The sequence below is a fragment of the Rhea pennata genome, chromosome 2, assembly GCF_028389875.1.
Source record: "Rhea pennata isolate bPtePen1 chromosome 2, bPtePen1.pri, whole genome shotgun sequence".
Lineage (NCBI taxonomy): Eukaryota > Metazoa > Chordata > Aves > Rheiformes > Rheidae > Rhea > Rhea pennata.
The window spans coordinates 116,135,392-116,149,644 of NC_084664.1; the positions used below are offsets into that span (position 1 = coordinate 116,135,392).

The window sequence follows — 14,253 nt, forward strand, 5'->3', positions numbered from 1 at the left end:
GTGGCGCCCCGACGGCAGCGCCCGGCGCGCACACGGCTCCGCCGCCCCGCCGCTTGTTTCCAGCTTTCTCGCTGCCAGATGCTCCCCCGCGGCAGCGAGGGGTCACGGCACTTGCGCGGCGCCACGGCCGCTGCCCGCTCTGCCCAGCGGCGCCCCCCTCCCCAAGGGGAACGTCCTCCCTCGCGGGACACCTCTGCTGGGACTGCGTGGAAAGCGACGCCAACCTCAGCTCACATCAAACTGGTCGTTATACGGGGCGGGAGACGCGATCGGAAAGCGCGATCGTTATCGGCATTTAGGAGCACGGGTCCGGGGACGTATCCCCGGGTACTTTCGCTCCTCCCTCCCTTTCTCCCCCGCCCCATCGCCGAAAGCGATCAAGAGGAAATCCCTGTGCGCTATTCGGAGCGGCTCCCGGGCGTGTACGCGGGACGCGGGCGCAGGGGAGGGGGGGGGGGTGAAGGACCGTGGGCGTGCAGCGACCGCCGCGAAGGGGAGCGGACAGGGCTCAGAGCGCCTCGCACCTTGCGACTCTGAAACAGCGCAACTGCACAGGGGAAAAAAAAAAAAAAAAAAAAAAAAAGAGTGGGGGAAAAAAATAAAATAACGCGTCGCTCCGTTTGCCCGAGCTTACGGCCCTGCAGCGGCGGTGCGCGGGTGCGACGGCCCCGCCCGCTGCAGCCTCTCCCGGCCCTCGCACCTGGGGCCAGCGGCTGCGTTTCGGGCAAAGGCGGCTTAAGAGGAGCCGGACAGTCGATGCTTTGCCGGGCAGTTGCGGCTTGGCCCTTCCCGCGGCTCCGCGCCCGTCTCGGGCGGACCGCAGCCCGGCCGGGCGAGGCTGGCCGCGGGGCGCGCTTCCCACTGACGGCTGCCCGCCCGCCCCCGGCTGCACCGATAAGCCCGCAGCGGCTCGGGCAGCTGGAGGGGGGCTGCGGCCACCGCGCTGCTGGCTCGCTAACCCTGCCCCCGCCGCCGCCCCCGCGTCCCTGGTGGGCTGCCCGCCCCTTCCAGTCTCCTCTCTGGGGATGCGGCACCTATTCGCGCATCTACCAGCGGGCTCGCTGCAAATTAGCTTATCCATCCCCGGGAGGAGCCCCGCGCTGCTCACGGCATCGCGGTGCCCCGTGTCCGCCCGCCCGCCGCAGCCCTCTCCGGACGGGGCAGCCGCACCGCGCCTCACCCTCTCTGGCGCTACTCGGGCCAGGCGGTCCTGCACCTTTCCAGGACCACCTGGAGCTAGCCAGGCGACTTAATTTATTTCGCAGGTTGAAATTAATATTCATTACGACTACTAGCCACACCTGAAATCATAGCCTTAATTGCACAGCTGCTGGCCCGAGTTATCACATTTGGTGCTTACTCAGCAGCAGGCAAGTGCTCAGCGCCGGGCTCTGGCTGCAAGTGTCTGTGTCTGTGTCTGTGTCTGTGTCTGTGTCTGTGTCTGTGTCTGTGTCTGTGTGTCTGTCGGTGAGCAGCGCCGAGCCCAACGGGGGCACGGCTGGTGCAGCAGCAGCCCTCGCTGGCTGGGCAAAGGGGCACACGGAAGGGATGCGCAAATTGTTGAGCAAATTAGGCCACTTCGAAACAAATAAGCGCTCCGGGAAGAGGGCCTGCCACTCGCAGAAAATGATTGTAAAGAAACGCAGCACTGTTACACGGCTGCAACCTGGAGTAATCGCACAGGGGTCAAAGTTATTGCTCACACCTAAAGAAGCCGTACCCGCTCTGTAGTCTGAGAATGGATTGTGTTCCCTCTTAGGTCGATGGCATATATATTCTAGAGATTTTTTTCCTACGCACATAAATAGGATATAAATAACTTTTTTTCCTGTCATATGCTATTTGTAACCCAGTCCTGAGCCAAAGTCTCAAAGATCTTCCAGTGTGATAGACCAGATGCCAAAATGGATAGCTACAAAGCAGAAAGCCTGTGATAGAGTTAAAACCCAAAAGACCCAGATGTGTTCCTGTAGGAAGGTAAAAACCTAGGACACAGAGAATGACAAGGCTTGCAGCATATACCTTTTCTATGAAGTTTTTTGTATCACTGCCATAAATGCTAAAAATGTCATGTTTTGCACTGGCATTTGAACTTGATTGATTCTTTGCTAAGACCACTGAGGAGATGAAGAAGTGTCCCCCCCTTTTTTTTTTCAATGAAGTGCTTTCCAGAGTGCAAAAGGTAATTGAATATTTGGGGTTTTTTAACTTCACAAAAAGATGAACACCAGGTTGACAGCTTCTGTACTTGGATGTTCATTTAATCACCATTTCCTGATTGCAGGAGGTGAACTATGTTGACAGACTTGGAGACGAATATGGAGCCAAGTATACTAATAGTAAGTACAAAGGACATAAAGAACTTGCAGTGAGGTTGGAGGGGAAAAATGTATGTGGAGCATCCATATTACACACATCAATTGAAAGCACCTCAACAGCCAGGGGGGAATTCAGAGAGTAGCAAATGACGTGCTACGTGCTGCAGGGGATCATAATTGGGAAGAAGACCATATAATGTATACACCTATATAACCCATATAAATATATATTGATATGATAACCACATTCATGTTAACCCATCTATCTATCTAAGTTCCTAAAGATAAGATTTAACCTAGTCACTTGTCTTCCTGAAGTGTAAACCTTCTTGTTCAAGCTATTAAGCTGGACTAGGTAATCAAACTGCATTCCAAAGCTGCCAGAGAGAGTTGCACAGAGTCGTCTAACCAAAGTTGATGCAATAACGTTAAACTTAAATCCACTCCACCCTCCATGTCATTACTCAAAATTTTAGTTCTGCAAAGAGCTCTGTATCAGCATAGATAGCATTCTCCCATATGACTCAAGGTTTGAGGCTGATTCTAAAATAAGCCCTGTCCACACTTGGAGAATATATTTTATTACTACTGTCAGTAAAAAAGATGTAACACCCACAGAGCATTAATAATGCACCTGCCCCACTAAGGTTGAAACTCTGGCTTTAATTTGCTTTCCTTTTGTACACTTGAAGATCACTTTATATGCTATGGAAAGAGCATGTCAGGTTAAAAAAACAAAACAAAACAAAACAAAACAAAATCCCCCTTCTCTGGGTTTACAACAAAGGTAAGGCTTGCAACAAGGTTACCAAATAATATCAGACCATTCCTCACTTCTTTTTTAAGCCACTCTGCCCTCTCCCTTCTTGTGCTGCATAGAGCTTACCAGGGTCTTTGACAATTAGACTATTGTATTAAATCTCCTCACAATCTTATTCACCTTCAGACTAAGCACATACTACTTCTCCTATAGCCTCTGTAAGTAAGTGGTCATTTGACTTCCACCTGCTTAAGCCTTCCTGGTTCTGTGTTTCTTGGTAGGTATTTGTCACAAAGCTTCTCTAGGAACTAAAATGGAACGGCCAGAAAATGAAATATCCAGGAAATTATAGAGGCATAGCAAATCTGTTGGACCCATTTCATCACCAGGATTCAGTATAGAGATCTAGAACAGATTTTTAAAATAATATTTAAAATATGCTGATTGTTTAGCCCTAAGACTGATCACATGACACACTTCTAATAAAACAGCTTTTCTTCATCTACACTTCTACTGTTAGCTTAAATGCATTAAATATGTTCTTAAAATGTATTAATATGTTTTCTATATACAAGATATTTTCCTTGTAAGACAAGCTGTGTAGAAATTGGTATGAGAAATCCATATTGACTCCACAGAACTAGAAGGCAAATGAAGCCTGGAACCCTTGGAAAATTCACTTGGGGGGGAAAAAAAAGCATGTCTTAGAAATCCTTTTCCCACCCAGAAATATTCAGTTCTGAGACAAGCTTTTTTTTTAGCATTTCAGGACTGTTGTTTCAAAATGCTAATTTCGTTTTTATTTTACTCTTGTAGAGATGATATTTTTAGTTGTTACATTACTTCTCAATACTAGGGACAGCTGATATTGACACACAATGTGTTGTCACAGATTTTAAATCTCTTATTTTACTTACTTACTTATTTATTTATTTATTTATTTATTTTTAGATTCGTGTCTCCTGTCTGTGTGGCAATCGAATAGTCTTATATAACTCAACAAGAGAGACATTGATTTAGGAAAGTAATGATGTATCCATCAGTGCTAAGTCACAGCTGTTCATAACGAATTTTAAAATACAAAAGCTATTGCACCTATTAGATTGTCATATTATGAAATGTTAGTAGCAGTTGTGCATATCACAGTCCCAGCTCCCACCGACACATTGTGAAATGTGAAGGCAGCATCAAACCAGCCCTCTTGCAAAGTTCCACGCTGCAGTTCCAAAGCTTATTTTAGAAATGTGCTGATATTTTCCCCCAGGTATTTGTCGTGATTCACTTGACTTTTTTTTTTTTTTTTTTAAGTTGTTGAGGACAAGATTTATTTCCTGATTGCTCCTTTTTCAAAACAAAACAAAAAAAACCAACCAACCAAACAAAAAAACTGTGTCACCATCTTTGTAACAAAGCACAAAGTTTAGTGCTTGGCAAATTAAAAGTTAAGACTTTATGAATCACTGTTATTTTCAGTGTCAAGCTGGAGCTTTTTTGCTTCCAAAAATATAGAACAGATACATTCTCAAATAGTTTGCAGAGTCAGACAGTAAAGTGTGTTGCACTGCGTAAAGGTTTTAAGGGTCTTTTAAAGTGGGCTGGAGGCTGCCTGAAGATATATTATCTTTTAATGTTTTATTTATCAGTGTTTCCGTTTATGTTTGCCTTTGCTTCTGTGGTGATGACAGCACTTGAAACAAATTAGGTGGTCTGTAATATACGGCAATAGCAGTATGGCTGCTCTAGCAGATGCACAGTGGTTTGTATGAACTACTGCTGACACAAAGCAATCTGGTATGTTAGTGACATAATATTTATCCTCTGTGGAGGGCAATAGTTCTTTCCATCCAGGCTGATAATTTAAGCCGGTCTTTAGTCCTTCTTAACTGGGTCCATAAATTTCACATAGAGGTGAAGGAGGGAAGTACGGAGATTTAGAAGGACCAAGTCAATAACTTACAAAATAAACCTTGAAAGAGAAATCCCTGTGAAACCACAAAACCATATTTATAGGTGTTGTAGATCTGTGTAGGTACAAGTTTTCATTTTTACCATTTTTCTTTTTTTGCATGTAAGTATGTAATATATCATAAATTAAGAATGTAGTGGATATGGAGTTCTTATAATCTTATTTTCCATTCATAATCTTCCAATAAGAATTTATTTTGAATTTTCAGGCTGGAAGTCAAGGTGAGTTGGATGAAATATATAAGTGCAATGAGGAGTGAATGGTTATGTGACAACAGGGGTCTGGCTGAGAAGACTTAACACATTCTTTAAAAATGAGGGGGGGGAAGAGAAAAAGGAGTCCCTAAAATATAACCAATAAACGTGTAATGTCACTTCTGAGACTCTGAGGAAATGCCCTTCCCACCCGATTTCTGTACCGTTTGGGTTCATTTTGCCCTGTTTGTTTTTCCATCCCTATTGCATGAGCTCCAGGACTGAAGTTTCTGCGGTGCCCTGAGGTGCAGCCCGGCACTGAGTCCAACTCAGGGACAGAGGTGGAGCTTTTCACCTTGCAAAACTTATTCATGCCAGGCTTTTCCCAGAGCTTGGAGCCCTCGAGAGACAGGGTAGCAGCTGCCTTCAGCCCTGCCTGAATAAGGGACTCTTCCTCTGACTGCCAGCTAGAGCCTTTAAAGCCTCTTTATACCATGAATTCACTGTCAATATACTTTTGTTTTGACTTAGTGACTGAAATAAACTGATTATTCCCCTTTTCCACCAGTATTATGTCTGTGTCATAGTGAATTTGGAAATTCCTTTTCAGGTATTTATGCAGCAAAAAACCCAGCACCAATGGCCTGTCTACTTGGATTTTCTCTTCTCAATTGAGTTGTCTCAGCTGGGTTGACACAAACCCACTTGAAACAACTTTAAAACTGGATGAGCTGAAATGAAACACACAGAGTGCTACCATACGGTTAAAAAGTGTCTGAGCCCCCGGGACTGTCGCCCAGACCTGCCCTTCTGTTGCTGAAACAGTGACCTACAATTACCCACAGCTGATAATTTTAGTGCCTCCCTTCTTTCTCCCCCATTTTATTTGATATGATGTTGCCAAAGCTGATCTGTGCAATTCTTGCACCTTTTTTTTTTCTTTTTTCCTTTAAACCAATATCTAGTCACAACATTTTGTGGCCCTTACAACAAAATGCCATGTTCCTTCCCAGTGTGTGAGATGCTTAAATACCCCTAGTTGTCCTATGAGAGCTAAACACACAGGAACCACGTGAATAAGGTTTGCATCACACACCCACTAAGACACAAAACTTAGCATTTGAGTAGAGAGGAACAAATTCATAGATCATACAGAGGAAGAGTACAAGGGTATAAAAAGTACGGCACGTTTATTGCCATTCTCTACCATGTCCTTTATCAGTCCATGACAGACGATTTTATTCATATCAAAAACGGAGTTGTAGAATATGTGGCAGAATATTAATAGATAAGCAGAACTGCATGTTGATTTTGATTTGACTGATCCTTTATGCAAAAATGCTTTCACAAAATAAATGTTACCAGCGCATATAATGTCAGATAAAAACTGTGGTAAAATCTTCACAATACTGTCAAGACTTATGTTTGAGGTTTAAATGTGTTAGCTATGAAGTAAAAGAGATCTGAAAGTGCAAACTGCAACAGAATGTCATATTTTAAGTTACAGAGGGTAAAACATGGTAAAGTAGAAAAGCTGAAACAGTTCTTTTTTAGATCAAGAAAGCTTACAAAGTTTAGTGAAAAAGATAGGACACATTGAGAATACCTTTCTCATTTTTTCCAATATTCAATAAGACTAAAACAGATGAAAAATATATTTAACAGCTGGTGTGCATTTATTAGAACTTGGTATTATAAAAAATGAGTTCTACATCTGTTCAGAATGCTTCTATGCTATGCTTTTTTAGCCATCCCTGTGTCACACCTTGTTGTGAATAGCCATGAATTTTTATAGGTCTGAAGGATTAAGATATGTTGATCCAAAGTTTATTCATGTGAAGATCAAGGCTAAAATTCAGGTTCTTTTCACAAAATTAAAGGTGTCACCATATAAGGACAAATTGTTTTAAAAGCCCTCAAAGCCATCATTTTGCACATTCAGGTACTGAAATACTTAATTATGAGTAGGCACTTTTTATATTAAAGACTCTAGTTCATAGGATCAATCAGCATTGTTAAAGAAAACGATAAAAAATTGTAAGCCTTTCTTTTGCTTTATGTATTGTCAGCCTTGTTCATGTAAATTGGTGTAAAAGCACCCACTACACAGTGCAAAAACAAAACAAAACAAAGCAAAACACACAGCTGTTAAAATCAAAGCTTCAGTGTAAAAGGATACAAAGGGTGAAATCCAGGCCCATCGCTTTCATTCTGGCTTTGGTGATCATAGAAACCTGCTGTAGGGCAGGACTAATCTGCCAGAAAATTATTATTGAGCCCTGGTAACTCAGATATATGTGCAGACTTGAAAATGTTGGTCTCTGTGCCAACTCTAGGTCCTACAAGAACCTCACATGGTATCCTCCACCTGGCTTACAAATATGCTGCATACCACGTTATAGCAAAGGAAGTTTGTTAATTCCCAGGCAGCTGTGAACAATTTAAGCTCTTTCCAGACAACCCTGGCATCCTATTCCAATCGCAAATTTTCTTGAGGAATGGATAGTTTGAAGAGCTAGTGAGAGATATAATAGGGCCTTTATTCCAAGGTCAGTGGGATGAGCTGGGTCTAAACAGTAACATCTTGATAACAGCATTGCCAAGTCTCACAGCCTCCAGATACTTAGTGTTTTTGGAAGCTGGTGGTTGAAAGAGAAGTTTGAAACTTTGAATGACTGCTCTGTAAAAACTCACAAATCTGAGGAAGAACCACAGATCAATAATAGTTTTAGGACAGAGAAATCCCTGAGATTTTAAAGATAAATTTATTATTCAGAATACTAGCAGTTGGCAACCCTGTGGTTCACCAAATCAACTGCCTGTGTGGATTTCTGCTGCTGCTAATTTCATTTGTTTTCTGGATAAATCTTTTTCTCTCAGACTTCTTTATAAAAAAGAGTCCACCAGATCCTATGCACGTCATTTTTGCTACCTTTTTAGCAATAAATTAAGAAGAGCCAAAATATCACTAGGAACTACTTCAAGTGTTGCAAAATTCAGATCCAGATTCCTCTGAGATCTCAGAACCAGGAATGTTGCCCTGATATTTAGAATGTCTTCATATTCAGAAATTGTCCTATAGGCATCAAAAATGAGCTGTACGTTTAAACTGGCTCGGCAGCTGACATATTGGTTCCATGGGAGCTCCTCAGTGCTTAGCCATTTGCAAACAGGGCTTCTTATGCAGATAATAAAATTAATATTTGTAAGCCCAGAGTGCTTCTGAAAACCTGACCTTCGGCTTTTTAGGCACACCTGTAGAAGAGTGAAGGCAAATACATACTTCACAAGTCCTGTAGCTCAGTATTTGTCTCTAAAAATGGCTAGAAGTCACTTTCAGAATGCTCTTAACAAGAAATTCCTCTGTTTCACAAGATTTTCTGCTATTATGATATAATTATCCTGCCCAGCTCTAGATATAGTATTTCATCAATTTGATCCTTCTTTGTATTTTCACTGGAGTTTCCAAATTTTAGAGCTTTTATCTTATTTAGCAAGATATGTTGGGCTTGGATTATACTAAAATGTTTAGTAATATTCTCTAAATTAGTTCTACCACATCGGAAATTGCTGATGTTTAATCTTAGCACTGATGTTTAATCTTAGCCATAAGCAAGGCATAGGAACTGAATTACCAGTGCTTTGCTTGTGAAGTGAAAGGGATCAAAGTATCTGGATTAAGTTGTAATGTTTCAGGAACAGGCACTTTGTTTATTTTAAAGAGAGTTCCAGATTGAATTTGTTAATCCATCACTTCAAACAAGCCTGTCAGATCCCCAATGGCAAGAGACAATATTTTGACTTGTGAATTCCAGTTTGGCCGCTACTGCATGGGCTAATTAGGGCCAGGTAGATAGTGTCCTGCATGCTGCCGAGTAAACTAGAAAAATGGTGACTGCTCCCAATATTTGTTGAAACCACCCCTCTGCCAAATATGTGCGTATATGAGATAACAGAAGGTTTTCAAGTCTTCGATTTTTTTGTACTTTTTGAGCACAAACTCTGAGCTTTCATGAAGATTCTCCCTATTCCAAGCACAAATGCTATTACTGCCCATCGCTGCCTTGCTAACCAGCCCACCAAAGTGACATTCAGTTGACTTGCACACATCCGGTTTTGCACACACTTTCTAAACTGCAATCCAGCCTTTTAGACTGAATGCTGCTTTATTTAGAGCTGAATGAAGTTGTGAAAATAAAAATATGCCAAAATTGATACTTTTTCTTAATTTGGGAAATTGTAAATGAATAATGTTCTTCTTTTTCCCAGGCTTATAGTTTTCTACTTTTTTGTTTTTTTAAATCTGTTGTATTAAAAGAGAATCTTTTTTTTTCCAAGTGTATCTAAAATCTCACTGAATCAACAGAACATTATGCAACATGGACAGTGATTGTACTGTATTGGCCTAATCAGTTTGAAGATAGTCTGACTGATAATGCAGAGGATACATTTGTTATGTGGAAATTACTTTAAGTACTGGTAGTAGCCCCAAAACAAACAAACAAAAAAAATCTGATTTTAAGATCATCTGATTCCACCTGCTCTTTTATAGCCTACCATGGAGAGTATCCTCATCTCCTGCATTGGACACAGAGCATCTGTCAACAGGGTGTTGCTTAAAAAATGGACCCAGGAAAGGAGAACTCGGTCTCAGCTGTTTGCAGCTTTCTGAGAGCTTGTGGTGATCCATGCCATGCTGTTTGTGTTCACTGCAAAACGTACACACCTTGGGGGGAAATGCTAGTAACCTGGGCACAAGAACTAAAGGCTTTCCGGTAGAATAATCTGCATCACATGTCTGGCTTTGTTTCCTCATGGGAGAAATAGGAAGCCCTCTTGCTCTGTGTAGTCAGCTCATGTTCAACTTATTATTATCTCTTTTAAGGATATTCTCAGTAAACAACAAGAAGGCCAGGACTGCTGCTCTGCTGTATTGATATCTTCAAGATCTTAATGTTCTCCTGTTAATACAGAGCTCAGTTTCCTGATGATTTTCTAGCAGAAGGCAGGAACTCTGAAAAACATCCCACTGTGTGTTTGTAAACCTAGCAATACCAGGAGGAGCTTATCCTGGATTTGTGACAACTAGTCTGATGCATAAGGCTTGTAAAGGCTTTAAGGATAGAAGTATAAAAGCAAAACTTCATCATGGGCATTCCTCTTGAATAATAACAATAATAATAATAATAATAATAATACCCAAACAGATGGCTATTTTTTCCATTGGCATCGTACCTTTCTCCTTTTGAACCCTGCTGCAGCTGTATCAGAGAAGATGTGACACTAGGAAGTCGTGGTTAGCAAGGGAAAAGAATCTGAAGGGAACCTGGAAAAAAGATGAATGAATGGAAAGGTAGGGAATGGAGCTGGATCACAAAATAATATGAAGCAGTTCAGAATTTACTTCTATTCAGGCTGTGCTTTCCTCCGACAGTCTCTGCCTGCCCCATAGGTTATCTGAACCTTCGCAGCCCTGAAGCCTTCGCATTGCCAGGCCTTGTGCTATCATCCCACACATTGCTGAGTGGAGCATGTAACAGAGGAAGATGTGGTCTGGCTGCTTGCAGTTTCTTCCCATCAGCTGTCCCAGCAGATAGAAAGAGTCACTACGGGAAAATTCCTGCAGCCCTGCTGCTTGTGTGATGCTTGGGCAGGACACAAATAGACTATATTTGTGAGCATTATACCCAGAACACGTAAAGACTTCCCAGTAGTACAGCTAAATTTGAATGTCATTGCCCCAGTGATGGGGCAGTAAGGGATGGGGATCAGGGTCAGAGTGTATTCAACACAGAAAAGGGAGGGGGGGAGGAGGAGGTAGATGCGACAGAGCCAGAAACAGTGCTGGAAAGCCAGGCTTCCTTTGGCCCACAGCTGACAAGAGGTGGGAGCTGACTCCTTCCCCTCCCAGCAATGACTTTCCCTTGACAATGGCAGCAGCAGCAAGTCTCATTTTTTGAGGGCTCTGGCATAGGTGAAGCAGAAGCTGGGCCACAGCTGTTTTGTTCCCTGTAGCAGAATATTGCCCTCAGCAGCTTCTGCTTTGCTAGGGCCTCGAGTCAGTGCTGCTGAAAGCCTCTGGCAACTTTGTCTCAAGTCAAAATCCTGGTGTCACAAGCGAAGCCGAGGTAAATTTGCTTTGCCCGCAGAAGCGAGACAGGAATTCTCCGGGGGCTCTGATAAGGGCTCCAGACAGTGGTGCCAAGTGGCATACATCCTGCATAATCACACAGTCATCCCCTTTGCTATGCAGGGTCACTTTGCCCTTAAGCGGGCTAACAGTGAAAAGGATGTCTTGTTTTGTGGCATGCTGTGACTTCTTGCATTTTCCTTTACTGCAATCTGCAAAGAGGTACAAACTCTACTAGTTTCAAATTGTTCACTGCAATTAAAAACAACTGTGGAGAGATTTATCTAGTGCCCTTCTCCCACTTTTTCTCCTTTAATGCCCCTCTTGGCAGTTAGGTCTTGCATTGGCCAGAATGGCTGAAAAATATCCTGGGCCTTCAGGGCCACTTGCTACCCCTCTATTTTTCTGAAAAATTTGCTAACTCTTCTCCCACTCCCAACTTATTGCACTGAGATAACAGGAATGATGCACATCAGCTGCAGCTTGGAAAATGCTTCCTCCCCTCAAGTCCTCAATTTTCGCCAAATCACCTCATTCTTCACCCCAGACTCTGTCCTCTACCAACCTATTCTTCATTCTGGCATGGGCAGATACTCACCCAGCTACCTGAACCATTTCTTAGATTTCCACTAGGTGGAGATTGGGAAGATGAAAGACAGAGAAAGATGGGGCAGAAAATACTCTGAGCTGATGTGCAAAACTACCCTGAGCAATTCTTTTACTATTTACACCTCCTGCATTATCTCTTCTCTTTTACAGTCCCCTGAAAACTGTCAGGAAAACACTGCATGCCTGGCAGCTTCAAAGCAGAAGAGAAAACTCCCTTCCTCACCGAGCTGTGATTGCATCCCGGGAGAGATGGCTTCCCCCTCTTCTGTGGGAATGTCAGTGGCTGATCCATCACTCCCAGGTAATCACACAAGCAGCTGAACAGGTGCTGCTAGTATTTGTGGGAAAGATTTGATGATCTCCTCCTCCAAATTGTACTATTTTTGCAGCCGCAAGAAGTTTCAACCCCTCACCCTGGTAAAAGCCACAAAACAACTGTAACACTCAACTCAAGGTGAGACCAACCACAGCAGCTGTTTGCCAGTCCCGATCTCCTCAGCTACATGTAGGAAACCACCCTGCTTTCAGCCATTTCTGTTTGTAAGAGTTTTGGCATAACAGTGCCCAAACCTTGCCTATCTCAAGAATTCATGACCACAAAATGTTCCAAAACACAGCACAAAGAAAGAAAAAAAGCTTGATTATTTTTTAAAAAGTATATCTGTGGGAGCTCATTTAACTTCTGTTTTTGAGTTTTTGAATTGCATTTGTTCTGTTTTCAAGTCTTATTCTGCCTTCCCTTCTCCCACTGCCCTATCCATCCCCCCTCCAGCCCAAATGTAACGACTAGAAATGTTTCTTCTCCCTTTGAAATCTGAGAATCTCTTCATTCCTGGATATGAGGCACTGAGAAATATACTGGGAGGTGAGGTGGGGGAAGAGGCTTGGCAACCCAAGAAAGAATGCAATAAACCAGTCATTTCCTTTCAAAGCATAAAACTCCACACCCTAGAGTTAGTGGTCTTTCTGATAGCCTAGACAAACAGAAAGAGGCTCCCAGAAAGGGACCTATGTTTCAAAACTGATGTATGGACTAGGTGCCAAATGATTGCATTTCTTTCATTTGCAGCAAACTGGGTTAGTTTTGAGCTTGAAGGAGAGAGAATAGAAGGTTTTAAGTACTGCTTCCGGGCCTGGCATCAATGTTTCTGTTGCCATAATGAGTCAGACGTTAGAAGCAGTACTCTCTACAGGAAGCAGGCCAATACTAAAGCACACAGAAGGGGGAAAAATGAGTGCATGTGTTAGGGAAGGAGGACTCCATCCCCACAAACGTTTTGCATTGCTAAATGCAATTTCTGGCATTTCAGCAAATAAAGTCACTTCAAAACAAATCTGATGAAAAAAAAAAAAACCCTCTTGAATTCTGTGCTAGGTTAATTTGCCAGAGGCAGATTCTGTTCTGTTAATTGCCATTTGCCATGTACCAAAGCCACAGTCCCCAAATGCCCTTGCACGCTTCCCATCAGGCAAGCACACACACACAATTAAGAACATTTGAGCAGTCATCCTTAGGACTGTAAAAAAGATAAATCCTTAAATGGAGGAAAATTTGTCTTCCCAGCCACAGAAACCATGGGCTCAGATGCTCCTTGCCATTGCCACCTACCAGAGCTCTTGAACGGCTGCTGGATTAACTGGGGCACAGAGCTGGATCCAGGGACAGACTATGGGATGGAACACGCGTGGATGAGAAAACATTTGAAACTGTGATTTATACCCTTACTCGAACTCCACCATGAACTCTGGGCAGTCTGGAAACACGTTTGACACTTCTAACCTATCTTGGCAGTTGAGTAACTCCCTTGATTTGTTTTTCTCTGCCTCGCTCTTCTGCTTTTCCTTTCTCCTCAGTTTATTTTCAGACCATACCTTCTTCTCTGCCTCTTATCATCATGACCTCCATTCCATCCAAATGCCTTGAAATATAGGCTAATAATCTCAGCTGGAGAAGTGATACGCATTGCCCAGTCGTCATCTTTATTTTTCCTTGTTGTCTCCACCACTTCTTTAAACATAATCACGATGAATGAAACATTTATTACAAGAAAGTACAATGATCTGCTAATGCAGCTAATACAAAATGACCAACCACAGACGTCTGATAGACCTCCAAAATCCCTTTCCTTCACTGCTGTTAGGCCTTCTGTCAGGCCTGTCTACCCTTGGGAGTTTTAATAATGTGATTGATTAATGAGAGAGTTTTAAACTTATTTTGACCAACAATCCTATTGATGAAAAAAATCACAGTAATTACAGTTGTCCTGTTGTAAAAA

General features: G+C 42.7%; 1 protein-coding gene across 1 annotated transcript in view; it reads right to left on the reverse strand.

Moving 5' to 3' along the window:
• The window catches only part of KCTD1 (potassium channel tetramerization domain containing 1), a 105,194-nt gene that overhangs the window by 72,903 nt on the left and 18,038 nt on the right, over positions 1-14,253 (reverse strand). The gene's annotated exons all lie outside the window — the stretch shown is intronic.